Source organism: Anolis carolinensis, chromosome 2, assembly GCF_035594765.1.
Source record: "Anolis carolinensis isolate JA03-04 chromosome 2, rAnoCar3.1.pri, whole genome shotgun sequence".
NCBI classification, from domain to species: Eukaryota; Metazoa; Chordata; class Lepidosauria; order Squamata; family Dactyloidae; genus Anolis; species Anolis carolinensis.
Genome location: NC_085842.1, coordinates 279,283,586 through 279,297,207, shown reverse-complemented (window position 1 = coordinate 279,297,207; position 13,622 = coordinate 279,283,586). Strand labels below are relative to the sequence as shown.

Below are 13,622 nucleotides of genomic sequence, written 5' to 3'. Positions count from 1 at the left end.
TGCTGTGGGACTTACTGCAAATACCAGGCGGCCAAAATGCCAGCCTCTCAACATGTTGTTGCTGTTATGTATGCTTTCAAAAAAAAAAGACAGAAAGGGAGGAGGGTTGAGTGACTGCTTTATTTTTTGGATTTTGCTCTTCTTAACCAAGCAACTAATGTGCCCTGTTTGCAGAAACTTCTTCATGGTTCTGCCACAGTTATTGCTCCAGTAATAGAGAGTGAAAGGAGAGCATCAGGGGCAGAACTCGTATGATTCCATAGCATTGAGCCATCACAGTTAAAGTTGTGTCAAAATGCATTAATTCTACAGTGTAGCTGTATCATATGTCAACAAATATAATTCCTTCATTTCTCTCATTGTGCCAAGCTCAGTGTGATAAGTTACATTCCAGAATAAAGCCAAGTACTTCATTGTCCATTGCCCCACCTCCTCCTATCCAAGTGGTTATCAACTTGTGGGTCCCCAGGTGGTTTGGCCTACAACTTCTAGAAATCCCAGCCAGTTTAGCAGCTGTTAGGATTTCTGGGAGTTGAAGGCCAAAACATCTGGAGACCCACAAACTGAGAACCACTGTCCTAGCCTTTTCAATCACAGATCAACACACACTTCAACTTACTACCTAGAAATAACTGGTATTAACTATTCTAAATGTTGTCAAGCCAAGTCTCCAGACTACTCTTTTGAGCTTAGTGAGCCTTGCAATGTGTCTGTCCCAACACAATTAATTGGAAAGTTTCACCAATTACAAAGCAATTTAGTAAGTGCAAACAGGATTGCACCCCTGCTCTGTTGTAACAAAGGCTAAATGACTTGTGACTCCTACAAAAGCCAGATGAAAATTTATTGGTCCATGCGCTTTCCTTCAGCACCCCAAACCAGAATCTCCTCCTCTTGTCAAATGCATGGGGCTACCCCACCTTGATGTCATCTTTCATCACCTTCCAAGCAATTTTTCCTAGGAAGTCAAAAAAGCCCTGGGCATCCAGCACCATGCTGTACCTACAGCAGGTTCTCTAAAGTCCTGGAACCATGGTCTTGACTGATGGCTGAAGTGGTGAGATGAGGTAAAGTTGTATTTTTGTGGGAGTGGGGGGATATGAAAATGAAAAATTAAGTGGATGCTGGTGGCGAGAGATAACAACATAACTGTGAGTTGGAAGAGAAAGCAACAAGCCAAGCACCATGTGTTTGTGGATCACAGGTTACAAACCACTGTCATACGGTTTTCCTAATCTATTTCTTCTCTGAACAGCAGATTTTAAATGGATATGTGAGAGGCATATAATCTATTAAATGGAATTCCAGGATTTTGGTGCAGTTTAGTTCACTGAATTATTTATTTTAAGCCCTTCATGTAAAAAATATTTATCTACCCATCTTAGATTGTGTATTTCTTTTAGACCCTATCACTGTGGCATCTAGAAATTTAATATATATTAATGAATATATTTTTGGGACAGCATAGTCCACACTTTCAAACATATCTGGATATCAGGAAAAAGTAATTTTAAAGCATGCTTACCAACAAATCAGCAGAAATTAATAGACTGATATTACTAGCTGTCAAAATGTTATTCAAGAAGCTAAAATGACTTAAAGGGAGAACACACATAATCACCACTGAACTGATTATTGTAGAAAAAAATTGTAGCTGCTTGCAAGCCAATAAATTTCCAAATAAATTTAAAATGCAGATTAATCAAACACAACTCCTAAACTAGCTAAAAATTGTTCTGTATTTAGGATAAAGTGTGAAATACTGCAGAACCTTTTCAGCAAATTTAGGCCACACATAAGGAAATCTTAGAAATAACATATTTACCTATGTTATTACAGTCAGCAAAAGTTGATAATGTTGCTTATGCAGGAAAACACTGGTTTTCTGCCCCTTGCATTCCAACCCCCTTTCCTCTAAAGTCTTTACAATTCAGCCCAAGACAACTCCCATCATTCCGCCCCCAAAAGTTCTTATCAGTCCTTTTCCATGAGAAACTGTCCAGATGTCCGGGTGCTATTTTTCTCTTCTCCTCGAGCCTCTCTCTAACCTCAAAGTATCATGGAGAAATTATGGTGTTTTTTCAGGACATCAGAATGCTGGTCATGACATGACTCCATCCCTGAAAAAAACCCAGACACAACAAAGCAGGACAAAGAGCATCAATGGACCAATATATCAATGAGGTTTTGAGGTATACCTAACATGGAACCTCTTAATTAATCTTGGCACATTTACATCACTGGATTGCACCCATTCCGAATCAAGGAAATGTTGTCACTTTATCAAATGCTAACATCCCGTAATGCCTCCTGGAATCCAGAATGTCTCTGATTTTAAAATGTTGCTGTCTATCAATTAAAATGTGGTGTGGGATTGATACAAAGTCTTGTCCATACAGCACATGGAAAGGTGTACTACCCATAGAAGAGTGTATAGTGTTATTGTAGGCCAATCTGACCAATCATCTTGTTGAAAGTCAAAAACTGTTTCAGTTTTCTGCATGTATTCCGTGCACCCGTCTGTCATTGGATGAAAAGCAGAGCTTAACCCTTGCTCAGTCCCCAGCATGTACAGGAATGCCTACCAATATTTAGCTGTAAATTGCAGAATTTAGTCCAAAATTATTTGTTCCGGGTATCCATGGAGCCAGTAAATACGTTGTATTTACAATCTAGCCAATTGTTGCACACTTGGAAGCTGTTTCAGTGATATAAAGTGTGTTTGTTTAGAGAACAAGTCTATGATATTCTAAATTGCTGTGAATCCCTTACTATTTGGTAATTCCATAATAAAATCCTTGGCTATTTGTTTTTTATGATCTAGCTGGGATAGCCACTCTTTGTAACAATCTCATTGGCTTCCCATGGTTTTGTATATGTGGCACATTCTTGGACATAGTCTTTTAAATCCTTCCTAATTCCTTGTCACCAAAACTGTTGAGTAATTAATTGCAACGTCTTAACATATCTAAAATGTCCTGCTGTTTTGTAGTTGTGAGCACTCTCCAAGACTTTTCTTTGGAGCAGCAAGGGGACATATAGCTTTCCATGACAATATCATAACTCATATTTTCTTCTATTTTTTCTTCTAATTTTCTTGTAATCTCTTAAATCTTACTCTGTAAAAATCTTCCCTTTGCTAGATACCCCAGCACATCCTTCATCAAAGGGAGTGGTAATTATTTGAGAGCATATGGCATTTTTGCCTTGATAATCCGTGCACATCCTTAAATTTAATTGAATAGCAGAGTCTGATTTTTTGGGGAGGGGGGTTGATCTGACTCTCTTTCTTCATGGTAGGCTGCTGGTATCTCACTAGAGGGCGCTTCCATGGTTTTTGGCAACGATGATTGAGTTACTACCCCTGCCACTTCCTCCTCTAAGTCCTTGTACTGCCATATACAATCTAGATTATCTGATTTGAACTGAATTATATGGCAGTGTAGAATCATTTAATCCAGTTCAAAGCAGATGATATGGACTATCTGCTTTGATAATCTGGATTATATGGCAGTGTAGAAGGGACCTTAGTCCACAATGACCTGCCATACCAGTCTTGTGTTTCTTGCCTTTTTAGGTTGTAAACCCAAAGGCAGGGAATGGTCAAATTAACAATCTGTAAAACTTTCTTGATTACTTTTTGTGGGAGGGATATTGCAAGTGGTTGTCTGATGGTTATCTGATCCCAGAATGTATGTGAAGCCAGACCTGGTTAGTACTTGGAACAGAGACAGTTAAGAAATACAATTTTTAATAGTATATGTATAAAGTCATGGAATACCACTCCTTTTCAGAATAAATCTTGCTAATAAACCCCTATGATAGGGTTGCCATAAATCAGAGCACATAGTAGCAACAGCAACAAATATCCCCTCTGCCACAGTCCTCCTTCAATATGAAACCTCTGCAAGAGGTTTGCTAGCACGTCTTTCTTGCACTTCTCATATCCTACTTTTTGAGATATAGGGATTTTGGATACTGGAAAATGTGTTGAAATCCTGTGCCTTTGTATGGGCAACATCTATGGCGACACATCACTGTTCCATCGCAGAAGTCCTGCTGTGGGATCCGAAGGGGGATAGGTGGTGGCCCCTAGGCAATGCAATATCCTTTACAAATGCTGATCCACTTTGCTGACCTTGCAAAGGGAGCTGTAGAGGTGAGGAGGCACTTTTTGCTTGACACTAAGGAAAAGAGTTTGCTTTTCCAGTGGCGTTTGTGGATGCTATCAAGGGTATTCACAACTTCTACACATTTGAGTTGAATTAATATGGAAAATAAATCCATCGAAAATACTGAATGACATGCATTTAACATTCTGTTTCTGCTTATCCAGTTTGATTGCAAATACTTTAAAACAGACACGAATACAAGAGAAGCATGGCAAAGCTCAAAGCAAATGCATTTAAACATTTGAACAGCTATTAATGGGATTCTTCCCCCAGGTGCATGCCCATCTCTCTGTATGACACTGCTGAGCTTGGTTAGTTACACCCCTGGAAATAGAAACCAGAGAAAATGAAAGGCTAAAAAAATAGAGGCAAAGATAATGCAAGCATAAAATAAGCTCAACGTATTGCATTCTCCATAGATACAAAAAAGCCAACAGTGATCTTGAGCTGCAGCAGAGCTCTCTAGGACAGACTTGCTTTTCAAATGCTAAGAAAATTGTCAAGACTTCAAAATCTTTGTAAGGGGCAAGGAAAAAGAAGTGTTAGGAAAGTGTAGCATGCTGATAATGATGTACAGATTCACAGATATTAAAAGATAGGAAAAATCTATTCAATCTTGCATACCCTGCTGTTGATACTGGATAGTTTCACTTCAGTAAAAATCACAGCTGCTATGTCCCATTCCATGTTCAAAGTCTCTTAAATGATAAATGCCATCATCTCACAAAATGCAGTGCCCAAAATTTCCCTCTCTTTGTATTTATAAACGTACATTTCCCAAAAGGTTCCTTGTTCTGCTATATACATGTCTGTGTTCATATATTCATGTCTGTCAGTTGAAGCAGCTTCAGAATTAAGATACCAATTGTAAACATGGTTACTTAAGAGTACAGACCCTTTCAAACTACATAATTATACCACTATGAATCCACTTTAACTGCTTTGGTGCATCTTACAGAATTCCAGAATTTGTGATTCAGGGAGGAGATTTTATTGTCAACCCTAGAGTCTGGTGCCTCCCCAAATAACAAGGCCCTGAATCCCATAGGATACAAGTGGTAGGTAATGTGGAATCATAGTGCTATAAATGTATTGTGTAAAAGGGTCTAAGTTTCACTGATTGTTTTGGCTTTTACGTGTCTATGCATGCTTAGGATTGACCTGCATGCCTCAATTGAGTGTTTTCCTGAAACATGTCTCAATCAAGTGTTTTTGGCTGAAAAGCCAAACTAAAATGTTGACTTAGCTAGATTGCTGTTGTTACTTACAAAGATGCCAAGTAAAAGTGGCATTGCTTTATATGTCGGCATATTTTCTGTTTTCACAAAAATAGAACTGATTGCCTTCTCACAATACATTTTTTCCAAACATTCAAGACATCTCTTAGCAGCATTCTTGCTTGACATGTTATGAGGTTGCTTGTAGTGCACTTCAGCACTGACATACTGTTTGTTTTATTGTGATTTGCATGTTATTTCATTGCTTGTGAGAGACTACCTGCTATTGTTTTCACAGACAATTTGCAATGTCCTATATAAAACAGAAGACAACTATAAAAATGTTGTTGATGGAAATCTACATGCTCTGCCCGACTTACGGGGCAAAAATATTGCAGTGGAAGGTGTATTCCCGCCCGCCATGGTGTCAATGGGGGGCTTCTCCTCCCCAGAAGCCCCCTTGGTGGTGGGAAAGTTCCCACTGGCCAGGCGGCTGGCCAATCAGAGGTGGCCCCTGCTCGCCCCTTGATTGGCTGAAGCTGGCCGCCCCCAAGCACCAAGCAGCCTTTCTATTTGCACAAGGCCATGCCAAACAGCACACTTTCCAGTGTCGCAGCCCATCCATCCTTCATAAATGTTTTTCTTGTTTAATGGTTTTTGTTGATTATTGTTCTTTTGTCACACCTTGCTGGTGTGCTGCATGGGTCCTGAATCTGGCTTGCTTATCCCCCCCCCATTGGAGGGGAGGAGGGTCTGTTGGTTTTCCAGGGGTGCAACAGGGTCCTGGTATATTGTGCCAGTCGGTAACAGCAGCACCCTGGCATAGTTAAGTGGTATCAACCAGCAATGGGCTGCCCAATCATGGATCCAGGACCCATGCACAGCTGCCTACCCCGATTCTCTTCTGTAAGCAATAAACAAGTTGTGGCCTTTTGTCATCCCAACACCATATGTGTGTCGTAATTGGGTTTGCTGGCGAGAGGCATTAGTTGCATATGCCCACACAAATGACATGTTATGTTATCTTAACATTACCTATACCTAGTTAAGTAGTGGAGGTGCTAAGAAAACCCTTACTGAATTGTGAAGATGTGTAACAGGGAATTGGAAAGACTGCCCGATGCACATTGGTACCCACTATGTAGCAGGACTGATGCCATGTTCCCAATGCTTATCATTCTCATTGTGCATCAATTAGTTGCCAGTTATGTGGTAAAATAACAGCAGCCCTGTATTGGATACAGACATTATGGAATTGCCTAAATCTAACTCCCAGAGAAATAAGTCCACTTATGAGGACATGAGTTCCCAACAGGATTCCAGCCAACAAGTTTTGCCCTAGTTTCTCTTAAGAAATGAGCTCAGACATATCTAACAGGTCCAGGTGCAGCCAAGAGGATTTCCTTCATTTACATTTTAAGTACTTAAAATACTATTTGGGTACATATTTTGGGATCTATAGCAGTCACCCAGAGAATTCTACTTGAAAAGTGGAACAGAAAGATAAACGTTTAACTGTGGAAATAGATGTTACAGAAAATGTTTTGCTGATGTTGGAAAAAGCAGCTATATGGACGTTCTCCCCATAGCATCTTGCACGACAAAATAACAGGAGAAGTGTCAGCTCTCTTCCTCTGCTCTACTTATGCTTGTGAGAGCAGAAAGATGTGTAGGATGGGAGGACACTAAAAATCTCATTGCAACGGAATCCCGGCAGGGGGCATGGAGAACCCATCATTCCACACCCCACATCACATGACTTACCCTGACCCCTATCCCACGGGGGTCATGCCACTGCCTGCCTTCTAATACGGGCTACTTTCCCTATTATACTCTGCTAGCTCTCCCCTTTCCCGAAAGAGCCCAGCCAGAAGTACACGTGTGTCATGTAATGGGCTCCATCTTGAAAGGGGAGAGCAAGCATTATATGACAGGGAAAGCAGCCCAGCTGATATGCTCATATAAACAGATGTTTCAGGAGTGCCTAAACTGGGTATGTTTGCATGGCATGGGGTTGGAGTGGATGGCCTTTGCGATCTCTTCCTACTTTATGATTCTATGATTTCAAGCTTATATCCAATGTCAAATTTCTCAACTGTATCAATGAAGAAAATTGATGTGATATACATCACAACTACAAGACTGTTAATACCAGAGATGAAAATAGACTATAAGATTTTAAAACCCTCAAGAGGTCAATGGGAAGTCATTCAATTTTTCTTTCTTTTTTCTTTTTTTTCTCTTTATTATCCTTATTTTATTTTTTATTTTTATTTTATTTTTATTTTTTTCTCACACCTATTTTTAAGTTTATTATTCATTTTTCTTTTTTCTCCTGGTTTTATCTTCTTTTTCTTCTTGGCCTCTGGTCTCTACTTTCACCCCACTTTCTACACACAATTGTTTTCCTCGCTTTCACTGTAATTATAGATAAAAACACAATAAAAACTATTAAAAAAAAAGAAAACTGGCAAACCATCTCTTTATTATTCCTGGTCTTTGTCTCAAGTAGTACCACCAATGTGCCTAGCCTTTTGAAGTATTCTATAAACAAAAGAGATCCCTTCCTGAATAAATATGGCTATTTGTATTTTTATATAAAATATATTATTGTGTTATTAAATGCATTTATATTCCAAAGTTCTCCAAGAAAGCAGAGAGAATAGTTCAGTGGTTTTCCCCTGCATCCTTTTTTATGCTCACAACATCAGTAAAATAAACTGATACTTGGGAATACCTGAGAAGGAATCCCACTGGAGCATTGCAGCACACCAAAATACTTGAGAGTTACCCTGGACCGTGCCCAGACTTACATGAAACACTGTAAGTCAATATCAAGCAAAACGTGGGTGCTAGAAATAGTAACATACAAAAACTGACTGGCACAACCTGGGGATCACAACCAGACACAGTGAAGACATCTGCCCTTGCGCTTCGCTACTCTGCTGCTAAATATGCATTCCCCGTGTGGGATACATCTCAACATGTTAAAACAGTGGATGTGGCTCTTAATGAGACATGCTACATTATCACAGGATGTCTATGCCCCACACACCACTGGAGAAATTATACTGTTTAGCCAGCATTGCACCATCTGTCATCCGCTGGGAAGTAGCAGCCAGCAATGAAAGGACCAAGGCATTGACATATCTGGCCCATCCTCTGTTCAGATATCAGCCAGCATGTCAACACCTTAAATCAATAAAGTTTTCTAAGATCTACAGAGATACTTGTAGGAACATCTCAGCAAGCAAGAGTCCAAAAGTGGCAGGCTAAAACTCGGAACCTCAATCAGTAGCTGATGCCGGATGAGAGACACCCCCTGGGCACACAGAAGACTGGGCAACTTTGAAAGTGCTGAACAGACATCGCTCTGGCACCATGAGATGTAGAGCCAACCTCAAGAAATGGAACTACAAAGTGGAGTCCATGACATTTGTTTGTAGAGAAGAGCAAACCACAGACCACCTACTACAATGCAATCTGAGCCCTGACACATGCACAATGGAGGATCTTCTTATAGGAATACTAGAGGCACTCCAAGTGGTCAGTTACTGGTCAAAGGACATTTATTATAATGCCAAGTTTTTAAACTTTGTGTTCTCAAATATATTACAACTTCTACCCTCAGTTTGCTTCTGACACGATAAATTAAATAGTATCATAAACCTGCATCTCTCTAGTGCTATAGAAACAAACACACCCTTCAAATAATATAACACTGTATTTCTGGGGAGAGATGGGTAAAATGTTTGATTTTTTTTACTTTGTAGCCAAAAGTGATGCTGTAAAACATCAGTATTAACATTGGCAGTCTGATTTGCCCTCCAAGTATCATATTCTCACATCCCCCAAACAGCCATGATAGAAACATATGAGATAACAAGTAAGAACAAGGGCCACACGTTTTAAAATCTCATACGTATTTTTTAACCAGTTTGACCCACTATAATCCTTGTTAAAAATGTAGCACTCAGTGGCATTCTGGTTTTTTTTTCTTTTTTGCTCAAAACCTTGTTTGATACTGCAGCTGTCAAGCAGCCAGAAAGCCTGACCCAGATGCACTGAGTAAACCCAGCAGATTATTTGTCAAACAAATTCTGGAACCCAATATTGGTTTTTTTTATTTAATTGGTATGCAAATGCACAGGCAAGGTACCATTTGTGCTTGATACAGTTGTCACTTCAAATTCTAGTAACATTCATTATCATGCTTACAGATGTTTTTTCACACCTAACATCTGCCAATACCACCTAAACCCCAGGAAGTCGTCAAACCTGTGCAAACTTCCTTTCTGTTTCGCTCTTGCTCTCTGTTATCTGCTCCATGCACACTAATTTTGTGCATCTGAGACTTCTGCTCGCCAGAATTATGCCTGCTTCCTAACACCTCTGCCTCCAGAGCTTTGGATTTGAAATTGAACAGACCCAGAGCCAATTTATCACAGGATGACATGTGTCATGTTCATGGTATAACCAGAGGGACCTGCTGTACACACTGTATTTATCCTTTTGTTGTCAGCCTGGTCCAAAACAATATAAGCAGTAGGCAACTATTACATTTATGAAGCATGGTACATATACTTAACTGATGTAACTGTGAATAGTTTATTTCAAAAGACAGGGCTGGATCATTTTGTTACAGATCAGATTTTTTCTTTTTCTTTCGGTCAAATATAATCATCTCACCATAAGGCATATGACATATTAAAATGTGAGCTTAATTCCAAAGCTTTAGAGAGCCAATTCTCAAACAAAAATGAAGCACAAAATGTCTTCGCATGGATTTCATTTGCAAATAAGAATTCATGGATTTGGCTCATGCCTATGAGGATGCAAATGTGTTTGCTACCTAAAGTGATCTCAGAAATATTTAGTTATGTAGAGTTTTGAAAGGCTAACATCTATAAACTGAATTTGGTATTGGAGAAAATGATTTCCTTACCACCAAGAGTCCTAAATTGACCTTGGATTCAGATTTAGGTGCCTCGAGCTTGGCTTGTCAAGCCAGACTTCAGTGCTTCCTTCTCCGCTTATTGAATATGGCTCCACTTTATTTTTAGGATTTTCTTCTTTTTCCTGTAGTATTATCCATGCTGTCAAGGATTCCCTGAATGTAATATTTGGGAAGAAGTGAAGGGCTGTCATGAGGAAAAAGAATGAAGGAATGCTGCTTCTGCCAACTCAGTTGCACCCATCAAAACTGGTATCTGATACATTATATTGACAGTGTAATATGGTAGAATCTTAGAATATCATTATTCAGAGATAAGCAAAATTCCCCAAAAGGGCTTTTAAAATAATAAAAAAGACATAGTTCAACCTCCATAGGAATGATAGTTTCCCAAGAATGGAAGGTCAAATGAACCTCTGAGCCCTCACGCATGGATACACCCCCTAGCTAATACCCTCTCCCTTCTCTCCAGTCAAGATGCAAGCAAAATGGCTAGAACGTATCCAAAGCATTTCCATTTCCAGGCCCCTGCTACTATGTATCTCTCTATATTTCTTTTTTCACCTTTTCCTTATGCAAATATGTGGATATGTGTGTGAGCGGAGGGGATAAGATATAAACAAATAGGGCAAATAACCCTTCCCATCATATGCTCAGTAATGGTGAGACCCTCTCTCTATTCAACCCTCTTCCTCCTCTAAAGGCCTATACTAAACATCACACAAGCTCTCTTTCAGATTATTATTATTATTATTATTATTATTATTATCATTGCACTTTATAAAAGGAAGAGAATGCGCATGAATCTATGAACCCCAGTAAGCTTGTAAGCCACCCCGAGTCCCTCCGGGGAGGCAGGGTGGGATACAAATAAAGTTATGATTTATTATTATTTAAACCTCAATTGAAGAATTCCAGATTCCCATTTCATGCCCTGTGTGAGAACCAGAAATGGGACATAATCTTTGCGACAAAGGATCTTCCTGGATCTTAGCAGGAGTCCATCTGCCTTCTGCCCAACAGTTTCCTTTTGGGATCTTGGCTATCTGTGGGACAAAGGTCTAGGGAAAAACTCTGATTACAGTCCTATCAGCAATAACAACAACAACAACAACAAAAACAACAACAACTCGAGGCAGCTTACATGAGAAAAACAACCAATGACATAAGTTAACATACAGTATAAAACATAATATAACAACATAATTATACAACAACATGACATAATGAAATTTAAAACTAAGACATCCGTTGCTATATATAGAGGGCGATTTGTGCAAAATAGACATCTTTGGGACTTTTTCTTGTCTTCCCAACATGGGAAGATGTCTGGAACAACAACTCTCATTGTCTTCTTCGGCAGGGTCTGGTATCTGCATCTTTTGGACTTTTCTTTGTCTTCAGCATTCCATTGCTACACACCTAGAGGGTGGTTTGACCCCCAGAGGCCTTTCCGCCCCCAAGACCACCTCTGCCAACACATTCGTAGCCCAAGGGCCTCTCTGTCCAGTTGGGAGGAAATCCCTGGCTATGTCAAGGCCACCTCCACCAATTAGGGAGCGTGTAGGCTTGAACCGCCCTCCTGACCAATCAGGAGCCTGGGGGACGTCAGCCGGCTTCTCAGTACTGGCCAATCAGGGAAATGGAGGGAGTTTCAAAAAGTGCCAATGTTAGTGCATGAGAATCCTTGTGTATAAAAATGTCTGCTTTTGATTATGTTTTTATACTTGTACTCTGTTAATATTTGTGCTGTACGAGTGTCCCTTTTACGCAAATTGAATAAAGTCTCTGTCATTTTCCTTCAACCTGGTGAGATTCCTGGTTTTGGATTCCTGACTCAAAACATCCACAATTAGTGAAGCTTGCCAGGCATCCCTCAGTAACCATGGGACTTAGAAAAAATTCCAAGTTTCTGACATCACCTTCCTTCCCTCCTTTTTCTTCCTTCCTCTCACCCGTCCTTTTCCTTCCCCTTCATTTTCTCTTTCTGTCTTTTCTTCTTTTGCTTCCCCTCCCTTTTCTTTTTTCTCCAGCTCTGAGAGGGCCTTACAATGTCTTCATGGCAACTTGGCTCTCTTTGTGGCTCTGCCCTTCCTCCCTCATAAATATGTCACCTTTCTTTGTCAGTGACATCACAGAGAGTCGCTTTCCTTAGCAACATTCAATCATTTACCTAGCAAGAGCAAATATTTTGACATCACAAAGGGGCACTGAATTTTTACCTAGTAACAAGCTTTGTGGTACAGATAGACACGTAGGCATGTGTGACCAATTAAAAATGGTTCAAAGGTACTTACAAAACTTGCATGCACTGGCACTTCATTTCTTAAGTGTTTCTAAAGTGTACCTGGCTAAAATTTGTCCCAAAGTAATTTGATACCGGAAAGACACGGGTCTTCCTGAAAGATCCGGGTCTAAACCCAGTACAGGCCCTCTCTGGACTACCCCCCTCAGAAATTTTGAGACTTCTGAGGGGGCATTCCACACAGATCTCTCACAGAGGGCTCTAATCCTCTCTCCAAAATCCCTTTAAAAGCCTTTTAAAAGAAAATAACTTACTTGGCCACCATTACCATGCTGCTGGAGCTCCTTTGGTGCATAGCAATGACACGCCAGGAGAAGGGAGGAAGAGGAAAATTGCTCCTGCCTCCACTTCTCCTGGCACATCATTTTTACATGCCAGGAGAGGGCCGGCAGCAGGGAAATGCTGGTCTGGTAAGTTATCATATTTCTTTTTAAAGCTTTTCTAGGGGGTTTATTTTGTTTCTGGGTGCCCTGCTGGAAAGTGCCCTGCCCTGCCAGGGCATCTGGACACCCCCCCGCCGCCGCCCCAGGAAAGCACAGATGTTGGAGTGGTGTGTGGACTGTAATGCAGGCCCAATCAGGTTTTTAAAACCCGATTGGGACCAAATTAAAATCCTGTCTGGAACTACCCTGAAATTCTCAGTCTGATTAGTTTGTTATACCTACTTACTTGATGATTACCTTTTCCTCAGAAAATTGATCTGAGGTCCCCATGTAAGCCGCTCCGAGTCCCCATTGGGGAGATGGGGCGGGGTATAAAAATAAAGTTGTTATTATTATTATTATTATTATTATTATTATTATTATTATTATTATTATTATTATTTGAGTTGATACTCCACCATTATTGCATTCTTGCCAAGAGAGGTTACTAGACATTAAAAGTCATGACAATTTTACTGGAGTAGCCATGCTATTAAACAATTCTGCATTCTCCAAATGGATAACAAGAGAACTATTTTCACTGGCAATCTG

General features: G+C 40.0%; 1 long non-coding RNA gene across 2 annotated transcripts; it reads right to left on the bottom strand.

Annotated features, from left to right (window-relative positions):
- Positions 1–1,804: 1,804 nt before the first annotated feature.
- Positions 1,805–12,594, bottom strand: LOC134296707 (uncharacterized). Of its 2 annotated transcripts, none has more exons than XR_010003531.1 (3): positions 12,266–12,594; positions 10,335–10,499; positions 1,805–2,120 (listed from the first exon to the last, which is right to left on the bottom strand). It is a non-coding gene; the product is annotated as an uncharacterized LOC134296707 (long non-coding RNA). The 2 variants fall into 2 exon arrangements; XR_010003530.1 differs by lacking the exon at positions 1,805–2,120 and adding an exon at positions 7,339–7,807.
- Between the last annotated feature and the right edge of the window lie 1,028 nt (positions 12,595–13,622).